The sequence below is a fragment of the Asterias amurensis genome, chromosome 18 (assembly GCF_032118995.1).
Source record: "Asterias amurensis chromosome 18, ASM3211899v1".
In the NCBI taxonomy this organism is placed as follows: Eukaryota; Metazoa; Echinodermata; class Asteroidea; order Forcipulatida; family Asteriidae; genus Asterias; species Asterias amurensis.
The window spans coordinates 8,380,644-8,397,345 of NC_092665.1; the positions used below are offsets into that span (position 1 = coordinate 8,380,644).

General features: G+C 45.9%; 1 protein-coding gene across 2 annotated transcripts in view; it reads right to left on the minus strand.

Annotated features, from left to right (window-relative positions):
• Positions 1–16,702, minus strand: part of LOC139950596 (glyceraldehyde-3-phosphate dehydrogenase-like) — a 65,402-nt gene that overhangs the window by 12,424 nt on the left and 36,276 nt on the right. The gene's annotated exons all lie outside the window — the stretch shown is intronic.

The window sequence follows — 16,702 nt, forward strand, 5'->3', positions numbered from 1 at the left end:
CCAAAAACATTGATGCGTCTTATCTTTCGGTGCGCCTTGTCTGCTGACGATTGATTTTTTTTTTTATGATCACTGCGTGAAATAAAAAATTCCTCCATGTCCAGTTCAAATCAACAATCTTTGTGTGAAGAATCCTTACTCAATAATGCGGTCGTACAAGGCTATTCAGACACTGTGACCGTATTTTCGTTCGAACAATGCCGCAATCCCCCAGACGGTCCAATTATTCCAACAATGCTGCAACGTGAATATTCCCCATGACTGTGCTTTCATTCCATTAATGCCGCAATGCGTCTAGCTTTCGGTCCAACAGACGTCGGCAGTGTACAAAAGTTTTTCTGTGTGGCCGGGTATTCGTTCCGAAAACGATTGACAGTCAATAACTTCATACAAACGTCATTCACCCAACCGCTATTGTGTGGTAAACTTTGAGGGTTTACTTTATTTTATTGCTTCAAAACTTCGGGTAGGAACGGTTGTTAAACGGTTCAGACTCGAAAATCTCTCAAAACGACACAGAAAATTAGCCCCAAAACGCAACCGTTCCGAGGTCTGTAAATTTAATCACGCAACACAAAAGCAGATATCACGCCTATAGTCGTTGTTACTGTGAGTGTGACAATAAATACAAGAAACATTGAACGCTAGAGGGCGTTTTGGAACATTGTAATAGCGTGAGGTTAAACGCCCTCTATTGGTAAAAAATACGTGAACGCATTAACGCATGTGCAATAAACGCATTGAGACAAGACTCGACGTGTCTGGGCTAGACTGCGCCCCTGTCTTTATCCGGAAGGTCCCTGCCGCTAGATCCAGTGATTCCCTTTGGATACAATGAACGTGCAGTGATATAGATGCCCAATAGTCACTGCTCTCAAGTCCGCAATGGAATTTGACTGCATACGTTCAGGCTATGTCTGGGCATGCTATGGATCCGCACAGTCACGTGGGAATTTTGGCGCATTTCCAGGCAGCGCAAATGCGACGGCTAAGCGCAACCGTCGGCGAACATCGTTCAATATGGTGCCCACATGGTCTCCAACATCTGTTGTGCAATCTCGAGATTGAGCAGCGCAATCCACTGTGTACATGTGCATATTAATGTGCATGCAGCGACATCCCGGCCGGAGGATACATAACTACACCCACACGCTACGTCCGTCTGTCGTTGCAATGTATCTGTATCAGCAAAGATCCTCGTAGTTTGTGGGGACGTTGGATGTGTCCAGGGAGGCATTGTGTTCATGTTGCAAATAAAATTAACCTCAGACAGTGCGTGGACCATGGTTTCTGCCCGCTGATTGGGCCGAACTTTATGTTATTTACAATATACAGCGTTGGCTGATTGGATAAAGGTTGGTATACGTAGGTTCTCAAAGGCAACAAATTACGTCTTTGTGTAAATGTACCGACAACGGGTGGCGCCAGGTGTTCTTTTGTTTGCGGTTAAACGTGCGCCTTGTGCGGCGGTGCGCCTTGTCTGCTGACGTTTGAATTTTTTTGGTCATTTTAGCGTCCTGCGCCTTGTCCGCCGAGCGTCTTATCGGCAGGAAAATACGGTACACAACACAACATCATCAAAATTCTAGAATTTTTTATAAAGAATTGCTCAGTAATGTTTTTTGAGTGGGCGTTTTTACCCCAAGCAAAATCAGAGGCCTCGGGGGTAAAAACGACCGATAGCATCTTTGATGTAAAACTCAGGCATGAGAATGGGTGATGATAAGAAAACAGGAAAAAAATTCAGTTGATTGGAAATGTCAATATTCCATCATTTTTGTGTGCGAAGCACACCAACACGAGCGCGCAGCGCGAGGTCCCTTACGGCCGGGGTCCAGGGCCCGCTTAAGGGCCCTGGGAGCTCTGGGTACTTTAGAAGCTCTGTGGTGGTCTCTGATGCATTTCTGACACCTATTTTTCCAGGTAGAAGTGAGCTACTTTTGTATGATTTTTTCCCTTTTTTTTATCATATAGGTTTAAGGGAAAACAAGGAATGTAAAGCTCAAACAATTCAAACAATTCAAACAATTTTGGGTTCGCCTGTGATTTTGTTACAATTCCGGAAAAAGAAAGGGAGAACAAAAAAAATAGTAATAACATTTTTATTTTTTTGACCATCTTTATCCCTTATTTCTGCCCTTGAAAATGCTTTTTTTCTCACCAGCAACCATTGTTATAGGTTCTTTATTTGAAATTCAGTTGTGTAAAAGAAATTCTTTTGCAATTAAATGTGATTTTAACGATCCGTCGGCGACGCACATTTTAAAATATATATAGGCCAATATATTTGGTAAGAGCGATGTGTTTTTGAGAAAGAGGTTGTGATTCAGCATTGGGTATAACTGGAACGAGGTTGAGATTAGACCCCAACATAGAAATAGAACCAATGAAGAAAGCACGTCGTCCGGACGTACAGTGTGTTCGCTGGTTCCCAATAAATCTTTCGCTGGTTGTGAGGCAATAACAGGTACCAGTTTTCCATGGCCTGCCGGCGATCTCAGATTCGTGCCGCGCCGCTCATTGGTTCGTGTACAAACCTGCACGTACACAGTACACATGGTGCAAAACACGTGCATTGTTTTTTCAGTAGACTTTCAAAAGTCTCCACACGTGTTATCTTTGCTGCAGCAGCAAGCGCATTACACGCAAACATTATTGAACCGTACCACTAAAAACGAAGCAAGGAATGAGGCAAGTTTTATACATCTGTCGCTGCTGCTGCATGCATGCGCGATGCCAGGAAGACTACCACTAGCCGTAAACTGGGCCAGCTGCTTGACGGCAATTTGTTGTTTCAGTGCCATTTTTTCATGAATGCCGTGTGGATCCGCGATAATAACAATTACAAAGGTAAACTTACATTGTCTGACTAGAGAAGAGGGATTAGAGGAATCCAAATGTATATCCCAAAAACCTACCCCCGAATTTTATAGCAAATTCACATCGAACTTGGAGACCACAATTTTGAAAGGAAAAAAAACGGAATTCCGGTTTAAATTCCGATTCTCAGACCTGGTTCAAGGGAGATTCGAGGGCTATCATTTTGTCCCATAGATTCCACTCAATCTTTGCCTTGCGAGGAGCGTTCATGCGTAAAATCTGACCTCGGATTCAGCGTAGTTTGCCTGACTGGGAACTCAGAACGTCCGCTCAGCCAGCACATAATAAAAAGGCTGATGATAAGGAATCTCCATCAATACAGGGAGCAGTTGCGGGGTACTAGTAAAGCTAAAATGTTGAAGTATTGTTATACTTTGTATCAAGTTACAACATAGTATAACAATTTTGTATCTTTTGCGATTGTAGCTACAAGTGCAGCACATCTAAGGGAATTTTGTTGCCTGGAGTGGCTGGCTTTGGGAGCATCACGTTTTTTTTAAATCCATGGCAATTATTTAAATGGGTTGGAGGTCCGCTGTTATCATGTCCCACAGTCCATATTTTTTAAAGAGCAAAATCAGCGCCATGGTGAGGACCGGTAAACATCACGATGTGGTAAACGTTTTGAAAGGAACATTTTGAATAAAATAAATATTACAACCTCTCTTTGTTACATTTTTGCCGTTGTGGGATATTGCAGTTAAAAACTTTTCTAGTAAATACAACCATGGAGCATACAATGTCCGTATTCTGTCTTTTAAAAATGAACACGTTAGAATGTCCGACCTCCCCTCTGTTATATATTTTTCCGTTGTGGGATAAATGCAGTTAAACACTTTTTTTATTAGAAAAAAATCTGTATTCCGTAATCTGTTAAAAATGCTGCTTACAGTAAATCTAACTCTCAATCAAATTGGCCCAAACCAGCTCTAGTTTACCCAACAACTGGTCTTAAAAGCTTGTGTGGTATTTTTAAGTTTTCGAACATATTTTCAAGAACCATGAACTGAAAACTAGCAAGGGCCCTGATGATGGAAGCATACTAAAATCGACTACAGGATCCTGGATTGGTCGTGGCTGTTTTATGTAAAAATAATCGATTAGTAAAAACAGATTTCAAATATTCAAATTTTCAAATATTAAGTTAGGATGGTCCTATAGCCTCTGAGCATTGCTTTTTATTTTGTACATAAGGTATCAAAACTTCGCTGTTTTGAAAGCACTTGCAAACGTAAAGGAGTTTGAGTTAGTTGGTGCATTGGTGCTCATAGTTTCTTCCACTATTGGCTCACTTTAAACCCCAACAACAAAACCGTCTTCACAAAAGCTGCGTTCGCACCTCTGTTGTGGTTTGTTATAATTAGCTGAATCATCCAAACAAGCCTGATCTCTACGTTTTCAACATTGCCATACAATGGCGGACCAACGCCTCACTAAACATCTCCTCATGTGTGCATTGTCTGCGATGCTCCTTGCTGGGTCTGACATTGTAAAAGAGGACACAAGCAGAAAGGTTTTATATAAGACACTTCCAGGTACTGGTTAACAGCGTTCTGGTAATGCCTCTCTGCTTTCAAATACCAAATTAAGTACTTACAACAACGCAGTTCTGATGATCAAATAAAAAAATCCCGATCGTGGAAACTTCTTTAATTGTTAACTGCATTTATCCCTAAACAGCAAAAATACAACATAGGGAAGGTCGGACATTTTTAACTTGTAAAAACAAATGTTCCCCAATACTCAAATGCCGGCATTCTTATAAGACGAAAATTTTTAAAAACAAAACAAAAGTTTTGAACCGCATATTATCTCAAAACGGCAAAAATATAACAAAGAGGAGGTCGGACATTGTTATCTTGTTAAACAATCTTCTCCAACACTCGTATGCCAGCATTGTTAACAGACGGAAAACGGACATTTTTGTAATAATAAAAAAGTTTTGAACTGCATTTATCCCACAACGGCAACAATATTACGAAAGAGGGGAGTTCAACTTCCCCAGTGTTAAAAAAATGATCCCAATACTCCAATGCCGACATTATTAAAAGACGGAATCCGAATAAACAGACAGGTTTTTTTGTAAATAAAAAAGGTTTTGAACTGTATTTATCCCACGACGACCAAAATATACAGAGGGAAGATCAACTTGTTAAAAAATGTTCCCCAAAACTCGAATGCCGGCTGGCATTATTAAAAGACAGAATACATCACACAACGGGAAAAAATAAAACAGAGGGGAGGTCAACTTGTTAAATATAATGCCGACATTATTAAAATACAAAATATACGGACAATTTTGTAAATAAAAAAAGCTCCTTTCCCCTCCCAGGTGTATTTTTTCTTCCCATTTACGTTCAGTCGATTAATATTTTCCCTGTCCTTTAATATTTCCTCGTCCATGTTCATTTCCCCGTCCCATGTTTTATTTGTTCTTCCCATGTTTTTCTCAGTCGATTAATATCCCATGCCTCCCCACCCCAAGGGTTATTTCCCCTTCCCAGTTTTTTGTTTTCCCATCCTGGGTTGTTTCGATCTATTTATCTACCCAAAATACACCAAAATGCCCCATGCAACAACTCCTGAGTGACATCAAAACTCCTGAGTGACATCAAAGGTAAAAAAAATAAAAAAATCCCCTTAGATGTGCCACAATTATACTGGGGTTCTTATATACAACATGTTACATTTGTTGTAACTTGATACAAAGTATAACAACACTTCGACATTTTTTGCTTTGTACGCCCTGCCCACATTTTTTGCCCACACTTATTGCTGAGACTCTGCTGGTTGGAATGGTGCAATACTAGGGGAGAAAAAAAACTGGGTATAGTAGGAATTAACCTGGGAGAGGGCAGGGAGGGGAAATATTAGGGGGGGGGGGAGAAAAAAACGGGAAGGGGAAGTAAACCTTGGACGGGAATAAACCTAGGACGGAAATAAACCTGGGACAGAAATAAACCTAGGATGGGAAATAAACCTAGGACGGGAAATAAACCTAGGACGGGAATAAACCTAGGACGGGAATAAACCTGGCGGGGAAATAAACCCTGGACGGGGAGATGCTTTTAAGGAGAAAAAAAAAACAGGAAGGGGAAATAAACCTAATGGACGGGGAATAAACCTGGGACGGGAATAAACCTGCGACGGGGAAAAACCTGGGACGGGGAAATAGACCTGGGACGGGAAAATGCTTGGGGAGAAGAAAAAAAACAGGAGGGGAAATAAACCTAGGGCGGGGAATAAACCTTGGACGGGGAATAAACCTAGGACGGGAATAAACCAAGGACGGGAAATAAACCTAGGACGGGAAATAAACCTAGGACGGGAATAAACCTTGGACGGAAATAAACCTGGTACGGAAATAAACCTAAGACGGGAAATAACCTAGGACGGAAAATAAACCTAGGATGGGAATAAACCTAGGACAGGAAATAAACCTAGGACGGGAATAAACCTTGGACGGAAATAAACCTGGGACGGAAATAAACCTAGGACGGGAAATAAACCTAGGACGGGAAATAAACCTAGGACGGGAAATAAATCTAGGACGGGAATAAGCCTGCGACGGGGAAATAGACCTGGGACGGGAAAATGCTTGGGTAGAAGAAAAAAAACAGGAAGGGGAAATAAACCATAGGACGGGGAATAAACCTGGGACGAGGAAATGAACCTGGTACTGTGAAATAAACCTAGGACGGGAATAAACTTGGAGACGGGGAAATATACCTGGGACGGGGAAATATTAAGGAACAAAGAAAACAGGGGAAACAACCCGGGACGGCGAAATAATTATTACGGGACCAAGAAAAAACCCGAAGTGGAAACAAACCTGGTACAGGGAAATGCTAAAGGAGAAAAAAAAACAGGAAGGGGAAATAAACCTAGGGCGGGGAATAAACCTTGGACGGGGAATAAACCTAGGACGGGGAATAAACCTGGGACGGGAAATAAATCTATGACGGGAATAAACCTGGGACGGAAATAAACCTAGGACGGGAAATAAATCTGTGACGGGAATAAACCTGGGACGGAAATAAACCTAGGACGGGAATAAACCTGGGACGGAAATAAACCTAGGACGGGAAATAAATCTATGACGGGAATAAACCTAGGACGGGGAACAAACCTTGGACGGGGAAATAAACCTAGGACAGGAATAAACCTAGGACGGGAATAAACCTGGGACGGAAATAAACCTGGGACGGAAATAAACCTAGGACGGGAATAAACCTAGGACGGGAATAAACCTAGGACGGGAATAAACCTTGGACGGAAATAAACCTGGGACGGAAATAAACCTAGGACGGGAATAAACCTTGGACGGAAATAAACCTGGGACGGAAATAAACCTAGGACGGGAAATAAACCTAGGACGGGAAATAAACCTAGGACGGGAATAAACCTACGACGGCGAATAAACCTAGGACGGGAATACACCTTGGACGGAAATAAACCTGTGACGGAAATCCTAGGACGGGAAATAAACCTAGGACGGGAAATAAACCTAGGACGGAAAATAAACCTAGCACGGGAAATAAACCTAGGACGGGAATAAACCCTAGACGGGAAATAAACCCGGAACATGGAAATATTAAGGGACAGAAAAAAAGGGAAAACAAACCAGGACGGCGAAATAATTATTACGGGTCCGAGAAAAAACCAAGTGTAAATAAACTGGGTCGGGGAAATAAACTTGGTACGGGGAAATGCTAAGGGATAAAAAAAAAAGGAAGGGAAATAAACCTAGGAAGGGAATAAACCTGGGACGGGAATAAACTCGGGACGGAAAATAAACCCAGGACGGGAATAAACCTGGGACGGGAAATAAACCTAGGACGGGAAATAAACCTGTTCTGTCAATATGGAAATGTAATACATTCGTTTTTGTAACAAAGATGTGTTACAGCGTGCATTTGCGTGGGAGGGATTTGACTTTTCGAGGGGTTTGACTTTTCGAGGGGTAAAATTTGCCCTCGTTAAAACTCGATAAAACTCGACCTCGCTCGTCTCGCTCAAATGTTTTTGGGGTACTGCCTCGAGATCACCACTGTATCTATAGAAATTCTTTTCTAGATTTTGAGCAATGGGCCTTTGAAATTGCCCCAAACTCACCAATACCATAAGGGATGAAACAGAGGGCATGCTCAAGGGTCAAGGGTCGTATCTATTTATTTTGTATACACTTCTTTAATTTGAATTTTTTTATTATTTAAATCATCTAATTTTAATATTAGGGTAGACCCATCAGTTTTAGATAGAACAAATTGTTTGTGTGTGTTGAGTGTTCATTGTACCATTAGAGGATTTTTTAAAGACAAAACAAGAACACAAACTGAGTCAGACGCGTTCAAAGTCAGTATCAAGGTGAGTTGGTGGTCAATATCGCAGAAATAACAAAACAGGTCTAGCTTCCAAATGAAATTTGTCTCCCTTGATTATTGGAGGTATTTCAGTAAACAGGAGCTTTAGGGGGTAATGTCCTTGGACCAGTAGACCCTAAGCTGGAGCTACAATGTATGGGTGTTATTATTTTAGCATTTACATGTATAGCAATGTTGGTCAGTCATAAGCCTACAAATTTGTTGTGTGCAAATTATGTACGCAAATGTTTGACTTCCAAGCTACATTAGAATAACTGTTACAATTGATAAAGTTCGTAGTTATTATCATATTCTGTGTTTGAAAAGTTGTTTGTATTTTATATAGTTTCCCCCGAGTATTAAATACTATGTGATAATCTCTTGTAAAATCATCTTTTGACAAACAAAATGGTGGGCGGGCGTTTTTACCCTGTGACCCGGGTAAAAACGCCTGCCAAACTTCCAAACTAGTTTCTCCTAGCAATGCCGAGTTATTTTGCAAAAACTAGAAAAACGGGCACTTTTACCCCAGTTTACCCTACATGTCAGACATGTGTATACATGTCCTTTGCCCATCCCATGGCCACTTTGACGTGACAATGTTCCCGTACCCCACAGTAGTGTGGGTGGTCTACGAGCGAATACTTACCTGTAGAGCGAATACTACAATTGCATTGTTCCCTATGCCGACAGGCAAAAAGCTAAGAGTTTTACACACAATAGCGCCCTCAAGAGTCCTATCCCCGACGCCCTGTGACATGCGCACCACGTCGGCGTCCTCTTTTGCGTCAAGCGTTACGCCCCTAAGTACTCAAGAAACCACTCGTATAGTGGGGTAGGAGGGAGGGTGCTCTACATGTAAGTATTCACTCGTAGACCCACCCACACTATAATGTGGGGTGGGGGTCTACTTCACTCTACTTACCTGTAGTGCGAATACTACAATTGCATAGACTCGCACCGAGTAGGCGGTGGGTAGATGCAGGCTATCATATGTCTACAGGGGCGTAGGACACGAGGCGTGCCTAAGAACCCCAACGGTGGGCCCTAGCTCGCCCGCCGGTAAGCGGGCGCCAAGGGGCCAGAGGCGGGCTACGCAACAGAGGGCCGGACCACGATTAACGCCTGGTTCCCATCGGATATGTCCGGTTTCTACCGACAGGGCGTGCAGCTCACTGTGCCGTCGCGAAGTACCGACGGCCAGGAGAAACGCCGTCGTGAAGTAGCGACGGCCAGGAGAAACGCCAACTTGACGGAGAGCTGCAGTAGTGTGGAGCAATCCATAGGCTTGTAGGGAGGCCCTGCTAAGGTTGACAGAACGTCGAACAGGTCCCAAGACGGGACGAGTTTGCGTTCTGGGGGACGGGTGACAAACATCCCCTTGATCAACTGGCTAAGGGCCCCGTTGTCTGAGATGGAGGAACCGTCGTGGAATCCGGGGTGGATTGCGGCGATGGCTGACCTGTAGTTTCTGACCGTACCGGTCGTCAGGCCGCTATCTAGGAGATATACCAGGAAATCCCCCACCTCCCCTACAGAAGTATTGGTAGGATGGAGGGATTCCCGGCCACACCATTTACAGAAATGGCGTAGTCGGCCGTTGTATACCTTCCTGGTGGAGGCCCGTCGTGACTGGGCTGCGATTGTTGCAGCCCGTTGCGAAAGGCCTGCTGAGCGGAGGGATCGCGTGACAGCACCCAGCACGTCAGGTGAAGATCCCCCGGAGCCGAATGGACCATCCCTGAAATGGGCTGGTACAGGAGATCCGCTCGCCCTGGTAGGATCACCGGACGGTGGACCAGTAACCTGACGAGTCGTGGGAACCACGGTTGGCGGGGCCAGAGCCCGGAATGTGGACTGCTGATAGTGCTGTTCCCCGCTGTGTGCACCAGTGGATGAGATCCCAGGCCAGTGCACACAGGCGTCCTGACTGGGTGCCCCCCTGGTGATTGATGTAGGCCACGACTGTGGCGTTGTCGCATCTCACCAGGACTGCACGGCCCCTGACGTCCGACTGGAAATGACGTAGTGCGTTGGAGACTGCCAACATTTCCAGGACGTTGATATGGGCCGATCGGTGTTCGGAACCGCACACGCCTGCGATTTGACGCGGGTGGAGGGTAGCCCCCCAGCCGAGGAGTGACGCGTCGGTCGTGACGGTCACCGACGGCGGGGGCGGACAAATAGACTGGCCCTGCGAGATGTTCGCATCGGCTAGCCACCAGCGAAGGTGGGGGACTAGCCAGGGCGTGGTCGGCACCGGGTGGTGGATTCGGTGACGGATGGGCCTGTAAAAGGAGAGCAGGTGAAGTTGAATGGGCCTCATCCTCAACCTGCAGAAGTCCACCAAATCCACCATGCTGGCCATAAGGCCCAACAGCCTGAGCCAGGCCAGCGCTGGGGCCACCACTGCCGGGAGGAAGAGAGAAACGCACTGCCGAAGGTTCAGTAGGCGTTCCTCCGAAGGGCGGGCCAATCCCCTGCGCAGGTCGAGGGACGCACCGAGAAAGGTGGGAACCTGCGAGGGGATAAGGTGGGATTTCTAGGTATTGATTATGAATCCGAGGTCGGAGGTCAGGCGCCAGGTACATTGGAGCGCTGCCTCCGTCTCCTCCCAAGAACGGTCCACGACCAACCAGTCGTCCAGATATACAAATATCATGATGCCCCGCCTCCTCAGTGCCGCCCCAATCGTCTTTACAATCCGGGTGAACACCCGAGGTGCGGTGGAGAGTCCGAATGGGAGCACCACAAATTCGTACAGGGTATCGTTGTATAGGAAACTTAGAAATTTGTGGTGCTCCGGCCTGACTGGGACGTGTAGGTATGCGTCCTTCAGGTCGAGACTCGCCGCCCATGCGGGCGTCACTTTAGAACTCAGTATAGTCCTGAGCGTCTCCATACGGAAACGCTTTGGACGGATGAACTTGTTGAGGGGTTTCAAGTTCAAAATCGGGCGCCACACGCCAGCCTCCTTCTTGGGAGTCAAGAAGAAGGTTGACATGAAGCCCGTCCGAGTCCCAGAACGGGGGACGATACGCACCGCCCCCTTGAGGAGGAGGGCGTTTATTTCCCCCTCGAGGGAGCGGCGCTTTGCTAAGTCGGACGGTACGGGTGTCGGCCGGCTGAGCATGTCCGACGGGGGGGGTCCTCGTAAACTCGAGCGCGTAACCGCGGCCGATTGTTTCGAGGACCCACCGGTCGGAGGTCACTTGCCCCCAGGACCCCAGAAAATTCCGGAGGTGGCCCCCCACGGGTCCGTCGGTGGGAGGCCGCTCGGAGTTTGTCAAGTCACTTGCGCCACGCCCCAGTATATCGGGGGGCGGGCGCTCGGAAACCATGACCCGACTGGGTGCGTGGTTGGCTAGGTTGAGTTTGTGGGTAACGTGAGCCCGCCCTGTTATCGGCGCAGCCACGAAAACTGCCACGGGCCGCTTTTGTTGGCGCCAACGGGGGATGACGAAGGATGGTTGTTTCCTCGCCTTGTTTCCCACGGCCTTAGGTGTGGCGTTAGGCTTTTTCAGATTTATTTTGTCCGTGGCTTTGAGGCGCTTCGCTTCAGCCTCCATGGACGCCTGAAATTGCCCGGAAAACAAGTCGACGCCGGTGAGCGGTAGATCCGTCAAGGCGTTTACGCGCACCGGCTGATGGCAGGAAAAGCGCATCCAGCACATTGGCGCGGCTTGACGTCGTCGCCAGGGTCGTAATCTTTGTGAACTGGTCGAGGATGGAACAAAGACCATTGTCCAAACAATGAAGGGCCGCAATCATCATGTCCGCCGGCACCATGTTATCCTCGTCGCACCCCTGCTCCAGATATTCTGATAGGAGCAGGAGAAAGGATGTTGTGCGCATACCCATGCGCGCTGAAGAATCCATTTTTCGGGCGACGTCCTCCAATTTGGCGCGGATCTTGTCCGCAATCGGGAGCTTGGAAGACGAAGATCCCCTGTCCGCGACCAGCTTGTCGGAGGCTAAGTCCGGCAGGACGAGGTGGCGAAATATTTCTCAAAATCCGCTGGAGGGAAACGGTAGTACGGCTCCGTACGTTTGGAGTACGGGGTCTATTTCTTCGTTCCCATTACCCCATCCATCCGGTCGCTGCACACCCGATCTAGGGGCATCACCGGGAAGGGTTTAGTCGCGCCCGTTGCGGGGCCCGCCCTCTTCTTGAACGATTGCCGTTCGTCGGAGGGGGGCTCCGGCTCACAGGGGAGATTCAGAACTCTTATCATGTCTTTCTGTACCAAGCGTAGCTCGGTCTCGAAGACTGACAACCGTTGGATGGAGCTGACCAACTCGTCCTCCTCATTGACCAAGTCGGCCGAGTCGGAGGGACGAGATGTCATCGAGGAACAAGATTCTGAACCGGCATCATCACGTCGCCCGTGGTCGGACTCAAAGGCCGCCGATGCAGGCTGATGCATGGCGGGCCCCCCTGAGGGGGTCCGCATTGGGTGGTAGCCACACGCCCCTGAACGTATGGGTTAGCGGGCGGTTGTGGCAAACCCGGGGGGGAATCCGGCGCACGGCTAGCCGTGTGGGGGAGTCCCCGTTGGCCCGGTGCAAGCCACCCATGGCCGTGTTGACTGTGGGGCACCAGTTCGGTGGCCAAGTCAGACGGGCCTCGTCCAACACCCTCGCGATGACCCGTAATTGAGGCCGCGAGGGTGTGAAAAGCTTCCAAAAATTCTTCCCTCGAGATCGGGTCCCCACCCTTGTGACATTTGTCACGGTGGGGACGATCGGAGGTAGAGCCGCTCGAGCTGGGACTACGAGGGCGGGCTTTCTTGCCCTTTTTGGAGGGGCATCCCCGAGCAGACTCCGATGTAGTATCGGAGGGCGGCTGCGGGGCGGGAATACCCGAGCAGCGGGTAAACCCTGAAGTAGAGGCCGACCCTTCGGAACGTAGCGTTCCGACGGGGACCCCGTTGCCAATCTCCCTGGCATCTGCCAGCGCCCCGAGCCCGATAGCGCAGGCTGCCTGGTCGGGGCGGCGGTACAAAAGGCCATCCCTGGGCACCGCGGTACTCGCGTGTGCACTGTGGGGGGCCGGGTGCACCGAGCCGTGGAGAGGTAATTTCTCCGGCTGTGCATACCCTGTACTCAGCCCTGGGTGCACCTAGCCGTGGAGGGGAACCCCCTCTGGCTGTGCTTGCCCCTCTGGCTGGCCTGGGATCGATGGGGTGGGCCCCGTAGTGGAGTCCCGCTTAGCAACTCGTCCCTTCTTGGGTGTCGCCCCGGAACTAGGCAATTTTTTTGGCCTTACGTTTCCCCTTCTGTCGGGCGGATCCCGGCGGAGACGGCGAGACCGTAAGGTCCCCCGCTCGGCCGGTTACAGATCCGTCAGCCCCGGCAGCCGGCGATGGCCGAGGGGGCTGACTGGGAGATTGCTTTGGCGGCGACGTAATGGCTGGCGGCGACGTAATGTCACCGCCGCAATCCCCCGAGGACTCGGGCTGTCTCGGAGGGATGTAGGTCCCCCCTACGTCGACAAGCCCTGTCCTCCCCGATTTCTTATAACTCATATTTAAATCTCACTCTAGAATTTCTCAACAACTCTACTAGAAATTCTCAACACTTACAGACTATCCTGCTGTCGGATATCTGCTGAACTACACTCTTATTAGCTAAAAGGGGCAAAGAAATCTACTTTTGTCTGCTGCCTTTGCCGGCTAAGAGAAAAAGAGGATGCCGAGGTGGTGCGCATGTCACAGGGCGTCGGGGATAGGACTCTTGAGGGCGCTATTGTGTGTAAAACTCTTAGCTTTTTGCCTGCCGGCATAGGGAACAATGCAATTGTAGTATTCGCTCTACAGGTAAGTAGAGTGAAGTAGACCACAAGGTATTCAAGGAGGAAGACAATTTTGGCGAATGCTTGTGATCTCTTCTCCCAAAACTGTGCCATAATAGTTAGCACCAATAGCATGCAGGCTATCTTTCTGTATTTTTAAAATAATGTGCAATATACCCGAGGTACAAGTTACAACTTCTCTCATGTGCTAATAAAACACTAGACTCCTCGAGTCTTGTCGATGCGGTCAGCAATATTTTTATAGTATTTTTACATGGACTAATAATTTCTTCCCTCCATCAATCGTAACCGCCGATCTCTAAAAATAACAAAGATCAGTGATCGCAACCTTTGCATGCACAATAAAACGCACATGGTGTGTATTTTCCCGGGTTCCCGCCGTAGCATGCAGCGAGGCTTTTACAACACTTTGAGACGCCTTTTAGTGCACACAACAAAAGTGTGGATGCACACTCGTTCGCTTTATCGGTAGGTAAAAAACAATTTAAATTTTACTAATTTATCCAAAGTTTGACCTCACACCACCTGGAACTACCCCCAGATTTTTAATTCAAATTCACACTGAACTCGGAGACCACATATTTTGAAGTGAAAAATCTGGAAAATTGGAAAAATCTGGAAGATTCTCATGCCTGCATGTGGTTATGGGCGATTCCGCGGTAACATGCGTTACGCTTTTGAGGGTCCTTCATCATTCTCCATTCTCTGGCTGCAAGACTACTTTGATTTAGGTGTTCATCTTTTGTATTTTAAAACCTGAATATCTAGGCGAGATCCCCATGTTCACACAAAAGTGAAAGATCAACTGGTTTAGCTGAGAGAGCTCTGCGAGTATCGGTAACACGCATTACGCTGAATGGAATGACGAAAAAAATGCCGAACTTCATTTCAACTTTGTCCTCAAACTAACCAGTCTACTACAAATGTGTTTCTATTGTCATCAAGTACTATGCTAAGGTTTATCATACCAAAACAATTACAATAATCCAAGTGTAACTTTTTTAGTAAATTGCAAAATAGTCGGTAACACGCGTTACGGTAACACGCGTTACAATTTTTCCAAGCTACATGTTTATATGTTATTTCAATTGTTGAGTGACAAATTCTCAAAAAATATCAACCAATATCAGTAGCACATCATATTTAAAGAGCAAAAAATTAAATAGACCTTTTTCTTAACGTTTTGCTCTACATATCACAAAATTTAAGGTAACACGCGTTACGGTAACACGCGTTTTTTGTCTTGCTACATTATTGATGTTATTTCAATTGTTGAGTTACAATTTCTCAAATATATCAACCAATAATAGTTGCACATCATATTTGAAGAGCAAAACAGTAGCTATAGACCTTTTTATTCATTTATTTTTTTAGTTGCTCTACATATCCCAAAAATTGTAGTGCATGCGACTGTTTACTATCACGGGTTCTCCAGTTTCCTAATAATATCATTCCTAAAATAAAATGTTTTGTCATCTTTAGAACTTGCCAACTTCCAATTCCTTCAAGCAGGGGGCATCCCAAAAACACTGAAGTCATTTTCTTCACTTACTTACTTCACCACGGAAATAATCCCAATCATTAACCACAAAAAACAACTCGCCATGCTTAGAATCGTTAATTTGACCCCCCCATTCCATCGACATGTCCTTTGCCGTGGGATGCTGAAAAGTAATTCCACCTCATTCACATTATGCTTGCCTACCAGGCCATGGAACGTGGCAGGAATATTTTAGTTTTTAAACTGTGTGCTGTGCCCATCTGACCATTATATATACAGTGTATTGGTCTTGGTAACACGCGTTACATTGGTAACACGCGTTACATTGTAACACGCGTTAGTTTTCGGAGGCTCATTGTGAAGCGGTGGTTAAGAATTCATCTAAGTTTTTACTGTTTTTACAAAAGTTACAGCATTTGAAACCAGGCTGTTTAGTAATTATATTTAAAAGGGTGTGTTTTGGTAACACGCGTTACGCTCTCTGAGAGTACCTCAAACCAAGTGTTGACACAAGTGTACATTGAGTTGTATTGAAATTTTACATATTTTTTCTGAAAGAATACTGCCCATACTTGCTCTCATTTATACTTTTTTAAAGAAAATTGATACTGACTATAAAAATAGGTCAAATTGATAAAACCATAAAAAAACATTACTTTTTTTCCAACCAAAGTGCACTATTGGAAAAGTATTTTTTTTTCACAGTTAACAATATCCAAACAGAATAAAAAAAGAAAATTGATACTGACTATAAAAATAGGTCAAATTGATAAAACCATAAAAAACATTACTTTTTTTCCAACCAAAGTGCACTATTGGAAAAGTATTTTTTTTCACAGTTAACAATATCCAAACAGAATTAAAAAAAAAAAACCCTGACACTTGGACATGTTTGGAATGAAATAAAGATAAAAATTCAATTCTGGGAGCAATTTCATTTTTCTAAGAAAATTCCACCTTTTCATGGAATCGCCCTTATATGCATGCCTGTTTGAACGTTTGTAAACTAAAAGGAACAATCGCGATCACAATAGCGATCAAGATTTCTTGGCCACATCAAATCTAGCATCAAGACTTTGTCAAGTCATTTTACAAAACAAACTCTTGTAAGGATTTTACCAACGTACCCCTCATTTGTTGTAA